Consider the following 14,360-nt stretch of genomic DNA (forward strand, 5'->3'; position numbering starts at 1 on the left):
AGGGGTTTGGATAGACCACTGATGTACTATCACTTTCTCTTTTGCTCGCCAGGAAACTCATTTTTGTTTTTCTATTGTTTTTGTGTTTTTGAATTTTTCGATGTTTTTGGATTTTCCGATTTTTGGACTTACTCCCCCTAAAATCAATAAACTAAGATAAATTTAAAAACACAAAGGTATTTACAAAAATGATTTTCCGATGTTGGTTTACTCTTGTGCTTGACCTTAATGCCGTTTACCAAAATTAAGTTTTATCAGAAAAGATTTAACAAATTTTGGAAAAGTAAGTTGGCATGTCGGTAAGCGGTGCGGACCATGACAACATTGATGAGTTTCATATAGAAACAATCACGTGTGAGGTGATATTCGAGATCAATGTGTCAGGTCAAAGAGTGTTGTTCGAGATAATAATAATTCACAAAGTAGCTTAAATATCGACAAGTATAGGAGAGATTAAGAATTTAAAGGCGTATCCTGCAACTGTTCCGTGCATTGCAAGGAATCTAAGCACTCTCCCAACTGGATATCCACCCGGTGTGGACTTCAAGGTCGAATTTGTAACTACTGAAAAGTCTCTTGACAGCAATAAAATCATAAACCTCCGGGTCCGGCTGGTCTTTCACATTTCACCAGCGAAGGTCTTTGACTTTCTCTTTCAGAAATGGTGTGCGGATGTTCAATCCACGCCAAGGCATCGACACACATTTCACTTCATTCGTTCCTGTGGACCCGATCAAAAACCATAATGACCAAATTTTGACACGTTCTTCATTTGGTCGAATTTTGCAACTTCATTCATCCAAATTTTCTTTTTCTTTCCTCTCTCTCCATCAAAGGCAACAATTTCTTCTGTCGCCTATCTTGTGCAAGGACATTCCACTATCAACAATCCTAAGACTATCAATAGTTCCTCCTGGAACTTCCTGCACACTCATTCAGAGATTAGTTGGAGAGAGGGACCCAAGCCATTGTGGTCTTGGGTCTTCCATTTTCATCAATGACAATAACTTCTTGTCTTTGATGGTTTGTAAATTGTGATGGTCCCCCTGATGCATTAACCGTTTTTGGTTTCCAGTTCTGTTTTGTTTTATCAGTGTCATTCTTTAAAATTTTAATTTCATTACAGTTTGAAGTTTTTGAATTTGCTGATTTTACAGAAACAGATTGTTTTTGAACCACATCGGTTTTAATTGCTTTTTCAATCTTTTTGACCTGTTGGCGTTTCTGCTTCTTTTCCCTTTCTTTTACAAGGCGGGGATCTTGTCTGACAGAAGCAGATCGCTTACGGTCATTGTGATCACGGGGAGCATCAACCTTTTCTTTCTGCTTATGAAGATAAGGGCAATTTCGAATTATATGCCCAATGGTTCCACACTCAAAACATGATCTTCGTTCAACATACCTCGAAGAATCATGTGTTCTCTTAGCCGATGATGTTGAACTTTGTGAACCCGAGGTACTAGGCTGTGAACTGTTTTGTTCTTTTCTTTTCAAAACAGTAGCTTTCTTGACAAAATCTAAGTTAGATTTATTTTCAAACGTTTCAATTTTGTCCGTTCCCGTCGATTTCACAAAGTTAACATTTTTCTTCTTCTTTTGATTCGGCTTCTTCTGGACTTGAGCCGGTGCCTTTCCTTTGGGCTTGGTGTGATTTTGCTGTTTTGGCATTGCTGGTAATTTCTTGTTGCCAAATTGTTTTCGAACTTCAGCCCTTGGGATTGGAGGACACTGTGTAACTGTAACATGTGGACCTTTCTTCCCCAGAAACTTACTTGTCGAATTTTCAAAGACTTTATCGATTAAGGATTGATTAACGTTCTTAATAGGAAAATCTTTGTCTGAGTAAATTTTATCATCACCAACCAAAGTGTACAGCAAGGTCACACTCTCCGACTCCTTCTCAGACGAGGACTCAGTTGCAACAGTCTTAGCGGGTGTGGCAGGGGGATCACATAGAATGTGATTCTCAAGAGGTATGTCCTCATTTTTGACTACCGCATCAGACTTTGCTGGAGCAGCATCATCAGATTCATCATCTGAAGAATCAGCATCCTCAACCTCAACTGGAGGATCCTGTTTCTGTTCAGCAGTTACAGATGTATCTGCTGACACATCCGAATCTGAGGATACTTCTTTCTGGTATCCGAGTCCTGCTGCAAACTCCTTCACATCAAGAGGAACAGATGGTTCAAAGAACACTCTATCCTCCTCATCAGGCATGGCATCATAATTGTGTCTGACTGGTGGTGGACATTTTTTGTATCCTATGCATGTGACATCCCGTTTTTCTTTCTGAACGTCAATGATGTGATCCAACACATAGCTAGAGCTCAAATAACTGTCTAGCTTAAGCTGGATCGCATCACTTTCAGTTTTGACACAAGCCATTTCCTTTTGCATCATCTCAAGGCGAGATATATACAAATTAATGTCCGTTTGTTTTCTGGAAACCATTTTAGTCAATTCAGTTTTATCTTTCTTTAATGTCTCAATCATTGACTTAAATTCTTTTTCATGGTTTTCATAAAACATATTGGCTTCTGTGCATTTTGAAAGATCCACAGTCAACTTCTGATTGTGGATGAATGTCACATCATATTTTTCTTGCAAAGCCTCGTGTTTGCTTTGCAATGCACACCACTCATCATTCAAGGAACCATGTTTGTCTTGCCAGTCAAACAAACTAGCTTGTAAAGCATCATGTTTGGCTTGCAACTCAGACATGTTTGCCTCTAACTTAACACATTTAGCCTGCAAGCTATCACAGTTATCACAGTTTACAGTAATGGGTTCATCGACACATACCTGACTTGAAGAACTGTCGACATTAGCCATAAAGGCTGAATGGAGAGAAGACGAAGTACAAGCAGCTTGGTCCACTAGAATAGATCTTCCAACACTTAGTGCTGCAGCTTCATCCAAACGTTCATCAATATCAGCATCAGCCGAGACACCAGATGTCTCACCCACATTCTCATCGCCTGACCCAGATGAATCTTCATCAACACTCCTGCTGTACCCAGAAGAGTCTTCATCTTCAGAAGATTCACCACCACTGGCGGAAGATTCTCCACCACTGGTGTTAACTACATCCTTCACAACTTGAGCAAAGCAAGCTGTACCATTAGGAGCATCACCACCAAACTGGATTGACCAGTCGCAACCTTCATCCATCTGAACTACAAGTGCCCGGTTGGCTTGATTGTTGACAGGCACTAATGTACGTTCATTATTCCTGTTCTGGTTCTGCTGGTTGCCCTGGTTTCTGAAGGGGTTCTGGTTTCCATGCTGTGCTGGCTTTGCACATTCCCTCTTGAAGTGACCCCGTTCACCACAGTTGAAGCACTTTACTGCTTGTTTATCAAACCCATACTTGGTGTCTCTCTTACTTTCCAAGCTGGTTCTGCCAGTACTTTCCATCCAATCCTTTGCTCTTCTCACAGCACTAGCAAAGGCCCACTTGATATCCATCAAGTCCATCTCTTCTTTATCTATCTGCCGATAGTCTTCCTGTGTCAGATTAATGTTACCAATCTGACCTTCTATCAACCCACAGTACGCGCTCACTATAGTGTTAAGTAGCTCCATCTGTTCCTTGGCTACTTCTACACTGACTTTAGAAAAGCTTGAAGTGTCGAGCTGTACTGTATTTGGCTTTGATTGTTGACCAGCAGATGATGTTCCTCCATAACATGCACGTTGTTGTTGAGCAGGAGGAGGTGGAGGTGGTTGGATTGGATTTCCAAATATGTCTGTGGTGGGAGGCGGCTTAACAGGAACTTGTATTGGATTGCCAAAACAATCTGTGCTTGTGACAAACGCCGTTTGAATTGGAGCATGTGAACCAGTTCTTGCAGACGAAGAGCTGGAAGTTCCATAATACATTTCTGGATTCTGTGGCAATGGAACTCTCTTCGCCTTCAATGTTTCCTCCTGATCCTTGTTTTCCAAAAGCTGCACGAAGTCGTTAAAACTTGTAGTTCTCAACGCTCCGTTATACTTAAGGATTTCCAAGAAACTACTCCATTGAGGAGGTAAGGCATCAGCAAACTTCTTTACCACCTCTGCTTGAGTTGTTGTAACTCCAAAATTGTTCAACTCAGTAAGCAGGTGATAGAAACGACTTGTCATGTCTCCCAGAGACTCCTTATCCATGCAAGCGAAGCTGTCAAATTCTTTCTTGAGTAGATCATGACGCAGCTGACGTGTTGCTTCATTCCCTACTCCTCTTGTTTTCAACCCGTCCCACAACTTCTTAGTTGTCTTGAAGCTGACAAACTGGTGATAAATATCCTTGCTCAAAGCCTGGGTGAGAATGGCGTATGCTTTCTTTTCCAGATCATACGTTTTCTTTTTATCTTCGGGAAGATCAGCAAATGACGCAGTCTCTGAAGCAGCAACCTCTATGGCTTGATCGAAATCTGTGGTGAAACGTATCCACAGTTCCGTATTTTGACCAAGAACATATGTTTTAAACCTCTCAGCCCATCCTGGATATTCATTCAAACTCATCAGTTTTGGGGGTCGATTCAAACTTCCTGTTTCGCTTTCGCTTAATAAGATACTTTGTACACTCGGAGTTTGACCCGTTACTAATGCCCATTGATTTGATGGTAAAGCATTTACTTGTGAAGATGTAGATACTGGAGATTCGGCCCATGATGGTGATAGACTTGTACACGTGTATTTTCCACTATCAGGAGCCGGTGTACCCCACCATGAAGGAGTAACTCCTGAACTTGTATATTTACCACTATCTGGAGCAGGATTCCACCAACTCGGATTCATGATTAATGAGCAAAATAAATGCTAACTGAATACTCCGAAAGATCACACAGCCGAAGAATCCTGGTCGAAAGATCTGAGATCACAGAAACTTGTTAGCAATAAACTGACCACAATCGAAAGATCAACTATTGTTCGAAGGATCAACAGTACTCGAAAGATTACTGTTGAGTCTTGAACAATAATTTTGAAAGATTCAAGAACTCGAAGGATTCCCTTTTGAAAGATCCTTATCTTTCAAGTTAAATATCCTTATCTTTCGTATATCTGACTTTCGAAAGATCACACTTGTTCGAATGATCAACAGTGTTCGCAGGATCACTGTTGACTTTCGAGCACTGGCTTCGAAGGATTCAAAATCTCGAAAGATTCACACTTGAAAGATCCTTATCTTTCGAGATAAATCCTTATCTTTCGAACAACTATCTTTCGAAAAGATTCCCTTATCGAAAGATATGTTTCGGACTCAGGAGGACTACTCGAAAGATGTTTATCTATCGAGCTGTCTCTGAACGAAGGATGGTCTTTCGATGTTGAAAGATATCTTTCGATGTCGAAGGATATCTTTCGAATGCTCACTGACACACTGACACAGATGTGACGGGTTGGTGAAAAGGTGATGGGTTGGTAAGTCAACTTTCGGCAAAAGGGTATGGCAGGCTGACAACTTTCCCACCAACCAAGATTTTGAAAGATAATTTACCCAAAAAGGAAAACCCTATCTGCAAACCAGTCACCGGAAGTTTAACCGGAATTTTCGCCGGAAAAACACAAAGACACTTAAAAACAAGTTTTAAGTTACCCAACCCACTTATGAACACTCCCGGTAAGTTTAAAACACGTTTTCCAGTTTAAAAGTGTAGAAAAACCAACAAAAACGGGTGTTAAACCAAGTGTTCAAACACACACCAAGAACTTGAATAACCCGGTTTTAAACAAGGTAAAGAGCCAAGCTCTGATACCACTTGTAGGTCCCTTTTGTCGGATGACGAACCTCAAACCTTGTTATACTAACCCACTAGCGAGTGCGGAATCCAAGCTAGCGAGCAAACCGGGATTAAGCAAGTATACACACAACACACAAGGGTTCACCGATTAACACAACTTGTATTAATGCAAATGAAGGTTTCAGTTACAAGCACAATGTTTACAAATCTAACTTGTAAACTCTCAAAGTGTGTGTGTTTCGGAAGATGCTCTCAAGAACTCTCTCTCTCAGGTGTGTGTGTCTATGTGCATCTCACTTATCCGAAACACAGTGCATGGGTATATATACCCAGCACAGGTTGTCATGGTCGAAGGATTCGATAGATGGTCCGAAGGATCATCTTTCGAATATAATGCTTTCGAAGGATCAGCAAGGACCTCGAAAGATTGTCTTTCGAGGTCTATCTATCGAAGCATATCTTTCGAGGTGATCGAAGGATCTACATTATCCTTCGATCACTCATCCTTCGAGCCAGACAAATGACAACCAATAACTAACTGTTGACTGAGTCAAACCAGGAGGACGGTTGACTTGGTCAACTTACAAGACTGACAAGGACATCGTTTACATCGAGACTGAATACAGACAAAGTACAGACACAAGTGCACCAACATAATCTTCTAAGCTATGTGGTGTGGTGATTTTCCTAATCACTACCACCACCCTCCACATCATTCTCACATCATCACTTCACCCTCATCAACAATCCTTATCCACCACCCTATATGATGTGGTTATGTTCCATCACCATCCACTTCCTATTTTTTAATATATTTTTATTTAAAACTTATTGAATTTAATTTATTTTTATAAACAACAAATAAAACTAAATAAATTTATTTAATAACTAAAATAATAAAAGTACACGCCATTAAAATAGTGAAATTCTAGTACATGTTAAACGTATTTAAACTGCAATTTATGAATAATAATAAAAAGATAACTACTCGTCGCTGTTGACCCGGCCCAATTACCAAACGTGATCAATCAATTCCGAACCAAGATGGTTATGCGTAGCCTCATTGTATAATGCCCACGTGTTTAGGGGTGATCCAAACCATGTTCCCCATACCCTTCATAGGGGTGATCCAAACCATGTTCCCCATACCCTTCAGTCTTATAATTTTTTTTGTGAGTGGAACATGGAGAAAGAATAGTAAAAAATGATTACAAGAGTATTATTTAATTCAATATAGATAGATAAAAAAATCAGATATTGGAGGTTATTTGAGAATCTTTAAATGGCTAAGATAAATGTGCTTTTTAGTTAAATTATAAGGATATGGATAAGAACTCGGATGTTAATGCTCTTAGTAGTGTTTTTAAGTAGTTTTCTTAAATTTCATGAGTTGAGTAAGCATAAGGAATGAGGTCATCTGAATGCTCTAACAAATAGTAAAACTCAATAGCTTTCAACTTTAGACTAAATCCAATGCAAAGTATTTAGCTTGTATTTGGGCTGAGATGGACAAGGATGCCAAGGACTACATTGTGGAGTAACGCATTTAGAGAAGGTGTTTGTAGGGACGTGCGAGGGTATGTGGGTAAATGTGGGGCCTGCAACCTAATTAAAAAAATTTAAAACAACACTCCAAGTGTAACATTTTTTCAATTTTCATTTCCTATAAAAATCTTTTTAAGACAACACACCAAGTGTTATGAAGAGTGGTCTAATTCTGAGGAGTTCGTTGAAGACAGTCTCTCGCCGGAAAAAAAGTCTATGCCGCCGGAAAATCCCTCAGTCGAGCCAGAGAAGGAAACGTCGCAGCCTAGGGTTTCCCAACACAAATAAGATGAAAGGGTACATAGGGAAACGTTGGGCCATGGTGAATTAGGGTTGCGTGGGGAAAAGATGAATCATCATGGAGGTCAGGATTCGAATGTTCCATACGTGTTTTGGTAAAAGGTAGGGACAATGTTTCAAGGTTTATTTCATTCGAATGGGCCAACATTTTAAATTGGTCTGACGGATCTTTTAACGGAAGGGAAGAAGACAAAAATTATGGGCCAGTTATTAAAGACGAGATGGCCTTGCGGATCCTATTATTGACACAACTACTGGATTTAATGGGGACCACAATAATATTAACACAAAACTGACCAACATTGACAACCACACAACCAAAGATAATACTCCAACTCCTGCAACGGATATTAACAACTTTCACCTTAGTGATCATCCTTTCGATCTTGACCCTTTAATCAGAAGAGAACTCTCACACGTCACCACAAGTAGGAAAAAACGGAAGAAACCATCCATAGAGGTTTACTGGAGCTTTGCTAAAAAACCGGATTTAATCAAAAGACCTTCAGAGTCAGAGCTTCTATTGATACATATTATGTGGACGCAACTCGGTTCGGTTCGACAACGCCGTTCGAAGTGAAGACCGAAGCACGACATCCCCCGTCCTGTTTCAGAATGACTTTAACTTCGTACACTTTGTAAAACAGTTGCTATATGCAATCTGTTTGTTGCCTGTTATGTCTACCAACGAAGATTAAGGTTCGTCCAGGTGTATGTCTGACGAATCCTCAAGGTTCATCCAGGATTAATGCCGATGAAGAATCCTTGCAACGAAGAATCAATATGGACGAAGACTGATTGTTCGTGGCCCAGTCCATTCTTCGTCGATGTGCTGATCTGAATTTGCCTATATAAACAGAACATGTAGAGCACAGACACAGAGGTGAACACACATAATAGACAGAACACAAGACAGAGAAGATAGTGTGAGAAACATGAGAGTTTAGAGGGAGAACTTTGATGTTGTTTATCTTGTAAAAACTCTTCTGATATATATACAAGTGTGCTTTAAACGTTGAATCTTTGTGTATTCGTGTTCTTTGCTCGGTTTAACTTACCGGTTGGATTCCGCACAACCGGGTTTGTTTGTATAACAAGGATAAGGTTACTAGATCCTCCGCTAGTGGACCTACAGCTTTGCTCAGAGGTTCCGCAACAGTTCGAAATTCAAAAGGAGGGGTCTGCCACTTTGTAGATTAGAGGTAAATTAGGCCTAAATCTCAATAATTTTCAACGTGAATTGAATGCCATGGTTAGGGCCGAACTGGTTCAGAACGGTTCCTCATGAATTTCTTATCAATAAACTTGAAGGGGGCAGGAGGCTTGAGAAAGCATAACGGATTCAAAAATTGGTCCGAGAGTATAAGATTACATTTCTTTGCGCTCGAGAGTCTCAGATGTCCAATTTAGACTCTGTTTTTTAGAAGACTTTATGGTTTCAACAAGGCGGAGTTTGCAATGCTCTGCATTTTGTACTTTCTATATTTAGAAAGTTATGTTCGAATTTCTATTTTTTCATCTTGTATTTGTGTTTCATACTCAGTCTTGTAATCCAAGACTTCGATAATAATGGAAATTCGTATTTGTATCAATCGTATTAAAATCTTACTTATGTGATATGCAATCAATCATCAAATACGTGTTGTATGCAAAACCGAGACTTAGTATACATTCAAATTGTCAATCATACATGCGCAATGCTCAACACACACTTACATACATTTTCTATACTTGAAAACATATCAAAATGGAAGTTTATTGCATAAAATAACATAACCAAACAACTATAGGGGCCAAACTTGAACAAAACTCAAACCAGTTTGGATAATGGGAGCGCCGCGTCGCGCGGCCATCTCTGCCTCCTCCATCGCGCAACGCGAGGAGGCCTAATTCGCAACGATTTGTTTCAAGGCTACTAGTTGGTCACCTTTTTCACCTATTTTCTTCACCAATCACCTTATATCTCCATTAAAACACTAACCCTAAACCTTTAATATAAATACAAGCCTCCATAATACATTTTTCCTTTCGACAAACTTAAAACACTCTCAAAACTCTTAAGATATCTCTGCATTTCAGTCCTTAGGACAAAATACTTTATTCCAGTGAGCGTTTACCTCATTTATCCCCTACTTTCTTCACTCCTTGTTCTTAAACACTTGGAACACCTCTAGGAGTGTTTTCACAAGTTTACCATGGTAAAATAAGGTAGAACATCACCACTTTGAGGTCCAAACTTTCTATTTTCATTAAACTTTTACAAAAACTTTCTATAACTTGTTATTCTCGTGGGAATCTTGTGCCTACCTTGTTCCCAATCCAACTCATGGTTGTGGGACTTGAGTATGGTTAATTTCTATAAGGTTGGAGGTCCTAATATGATGTAGCGCGTGATACGGAAACGAAGATCAAACACGTTGATTCAAAGAATACCCGTGTGTTCTTCCCCAACCCCCAAGATTCCACCCAAAAGGCACGGAATTTGAAGTGAAAAAAACAATTATTTTATAAAAGTCAAAAACTATCCCCCAATACAAATTACATGAGAACTTATATAGAGTTTTTATGATCAACTCAATAGACATAAATTAAAACAAAACTTAATGAAAACTAAATGTGGATTTATTTCATTACATAATTGAGTCGACACTTGATATTCCCGCATCATTCTCCCCACCTTTGGAAAAACTCGACCTCGAGTTTTGTCCCATGCTAAAGCCACCTGGATCGAAAGGAACATCAATCCGATTCTTTTCGATTATTATCAAGGCCCGCCCAAGTAGTTCTACTTCACGGGTTATCTCATTTGACTCTGAACCTGTACCACCTGGGTCGAACGGAGCATAGGACCATTTCTTGTTCACTATTGTCTTGACCCTCTCAATTAATATAGTTCCAACTAAATAACCATATAGTCGTAAACCATGGACCTCATTGTATTTTTTTACAAAATACCCATCAAGTTTAACAACTTTTTCTTTATTTTGATCAATATGAGGGGCATCTTTTGACGACATAGCTTCTCCAACCTCCACAATCTGGCCATCAACCAAATTTTCAAATAGAACCTTGTACCAGATTTTTACAGCATGAGAATTTTGTATACCATGGTTTTCATCATCCAAAATAATTTCCTCAAAACTATTTGTTGGAAAATTACCTTTTAAAATTGTACAAAGGTAAATTTGAGAAGCACCAAAACCTATTGTGTTTCTTAATGCCTTCGACTTCATTGCTTTGCTCATGAAATTTTTTTGCAAGCCCCCCATGCTAACAGGTTGAGTTCCAAATGTAGCCGCGACCACCCGTTACCATAGTAGGACCATCACCCTTAACGCTATGACTTTTGAAACTTGATTCGTCATCACCGGCTCCCATGATCGTCGACTCTTTTTTGTGGTCATGTCTAATGGTGAGCACACTACTGGTACCACCCGAATCATCGTCGCATGCCCAAGAATACCATTGCTCATCCTCGTATTCATCAAAACATGGTAGAGTGTGGTACAAGCGATAATCCCTCTCACAAGCCATTTTGAACCAGGAATTTAGCTCTGATACCAACTGATGTAGCGCGTGATACGGAAACGAAGATCAAACACGTTGATTCAAAGAATACCCGTGTGTTCTTCCCCAACCCCCAAGATTCCACCCAAAAGGCACGGAATTTGAAGTGAAAAAAACAATTATTTTATAAAACTCAAAAACTATCCCCCAATACAAATTACATGAGAACTTATATAGAGTTTTTATGATCAACTCAATAGACATAAATTAAAACAAAACTTAATGAAAACTAAATGTGGATTTATTTCATTACATAATTGAGTCAACACTTGATATTCCCGCATCATAATACCTCCTAAACTTTCCGTTTTAACAAGGTTTCAAGCAGCATAAAAGTATTGAAACCATCCAAGCTCACAACCTTCTATGTTATGAGACTTGTGCCTTGGTAAAGTGTGAACAATGGAGATTGGGCTTCCAACTACGGTTCCACTACTTCACTTGCTTGATTTGTTAGCCAATCTTACACCTAAGTTACCAAGTAATCTTACTAGTAACAAAGTAACCAAACTACACCAATTCTCCAAACATTTGTGTTGGTGCACTTGTGTCTGTACTTTGTCTGTATTGGGTCTGTATGTAAACGATGTCCTTAGTAGTCTGTAAGTTGACCAAGTCAACCATCCTCCGGTTTGACTTGGACAACAGTTGAAAGATGTTCTGATCGAAGGATAGCCTCGAAGGATACACCTGATCCTTCGAGGTGATCGAAAGATATGGTTCGACCATGGTTCGACCATTAGACCTCGAAGGATGATCCTTCGAGGTCCATGCTGATCTTTCGTATGAACTGTGATCGATAGATGATCCTTCGGACCATCTATCAGATCCTTCGATCCAGACCTGCTGAGCTGGGTATATATACCCATGCATGTGTTGAGTTTCGGTAGACAGACACACAGACAGAAAGAGAGAGTATTCTTTGAGAGCATTCTGTCCAGAACTCACTCACACACTTAGAGAGTTTATAGAACACTTCTGTAAACATTGAGCTTGTAACCGAACCTTCATTGCATTAATACAAGTTGTGTTAATCGGTGAATCTTGTGTGTTTGTTTCTCTACTTGCTACTAACTCGGTTTGCTTGCTAGCTTGGATTCCGCACTCGCTAGTTGGTTTGTATAACAAGGTTTAGGTTCGTAATCCTCCGCGAAACAGGGACCTACAAGTGGTATCAGAGCTAAGGCTCTTAACCTTGTTTAAAACCGGGTTTTTACAAGTTGTGGTGTGTTGAAACACTTGGTGTTTGCACCTGTTTTTACTTGGTTTCTTGCTTTTTCTTTGAGTAAAAACGTGTCTAAACTAACCGGGAGTGTTTTAAAGTGGGTTGGGTAACTTGAAAACTTGTTTTTGAGTGATTTGGTGAATTCCGGCAATATTCCGGTTAAAGTTCCGGTCACCGGTTTCTGGGTTAAGTTTTCCATTTTTGGCATATTTTATTTCAAAATCGTGGTTGGTGGGAAAGTTGTCAGCCTGCCATACCCCTTTTGCCGAAAGTTGACTTACCAACCAATCACCTTTTCACCAACCCGTCACATCTGTGTCAGTGTGTCAGTGCTCATTCGAAAGATATCCTTCGACATCGAAAGATATCCTTCGACATCGAAAGACAATCCTTCGATCAGTGACAGCTCGATAGATAAACATCTTTCGAGTAGTCCTTCGAAGTTCGAAACATATCTTTCGATCAGGGAATCTTTTCGAAAGATAGTTGTTTTATCTCGAAAGATAAGGATCTTTCAAGTGTGAATCTTTCGAGATTTTGAGTCTTTCGAAGCCAGTGCTCGAAAGTCAACAGTGATCCTTCGAACACTGTTGATCATTCGAACAAGTGTGATCCTTCGGAAGTTAGCTATTCGAAAGATAAGTGTCCGAAAGATAGGGATTGACTCGAAAGATAAGGATCTTTCAAAAGGGAATCCTTCGAGTTCTTGAATCTTTCGAAATTATTGTTCAAGACTCAACAGTAATCTTTCGAGTACTGTTGATCCTTCGAACAATAGTTGATCTTTCGATTGTGGTCAGTTTATTGTTAACAAGTTTCTGTGATCTCAGATCTTGCAACCAGGATCCTTCGGCTGTGTGATCTTTCGGGTGGCTATTATCCTTTGAGACATTGATATAGTTTTCATTTTTCTGATCAAAAATGAATCCAGCTTGGGGTAATCCGTCAACTGCAGAGAGCAGTACGTTTTCTGCAAGATCCAGTGTGCCATGCAATTCTGATATGTATTTTGGAACTTCCAGTACTTCGTTTGCAAGACCCGTTTCACATGCTCCATTAAAAACGGAGTACATCACAATCACAGATTGTTTTGGCAATCCAAAACTAGTTCCTGTAAAGCCAGCTCCCACCACAGACATGTATGGAAATCCATTACCCCCAGTTGCCGTGCAACACCATTATTCTACTGTAGAATCGTCATTTCTTAATCCCAAGAACAGTAGTCAGACAAAAACGGCGTTGTATGCTGAAATTGTCAAAGATGTCAGCAAGGGTGGATCCTCGGGGAATGATGACAGTTCTGAACATGTTAGAAGTTCAGGTGAAGATGTTTCAACTTCAGTGGAAGGTGATACAACTTCAAGTTCAAGTGAGGATGGATCTGAATGTGAATCATCAAGAGAGATTGTTGATTCTGATGCAGAAAGGCCAACACCTGAGAGTAATTCCAGTCAGGTATGTGTTGATGAACCAACTGCTGTAGATTGTGATAATTGTGCTAGATTAAAGGCAAACATGTCTGAGTTGCAAGGCAAACATGATGCTTTACAAGCTAGTTTGTTTGACTTGCAAGACAAACATGTTTCATTGAATGTCAAGTGGTGTGAATTGCAAAGCAAACACGAAGCTTTGCAAGAGAAATATGATGTGACATTTATCCACAACCAGAAGTTGACCGTGGATCTTTCAAAATGCACAGAAGCCAATATGTTTTATGAAAACCATGAAAAAGAATTTAAGTCAATGATTGAGACGTTAAAGAAAGATAAAACTGAATTGACTAAAATGGTTTCCAGAAAACAAACGGAAATTAATTTGTATATCTCACGTCTTGAGACAATGCAAAAAGAAATGGCTTGTGTGAAAACCGAAAGTGATGCGATCCAACTTAAGCTAGATAGTTATTTGAGCTCTAGCTATGTGTTGGATCACATCATTGACGTTCAGAAAGAAAAACGGGATGTCACATGCATAGGATATAAGAAATGTCC

Source organism: Helianthus annuus, chromosome 3 (assembly GCF_002127325.2).
Source record: "Helianthus annuus cultivar XRQ/B chromosome 3, HanXRQr2.0-SUNRISE, whole genome shotgun sequence".
Classification (NCBI taxonomy): domain Eukaryota; kingdom Viridiplantae; phylum Streptophyta; class Magnoliopsida; order Asterales; family Asteraceae; genus Helianthus; species Helianthus annuus.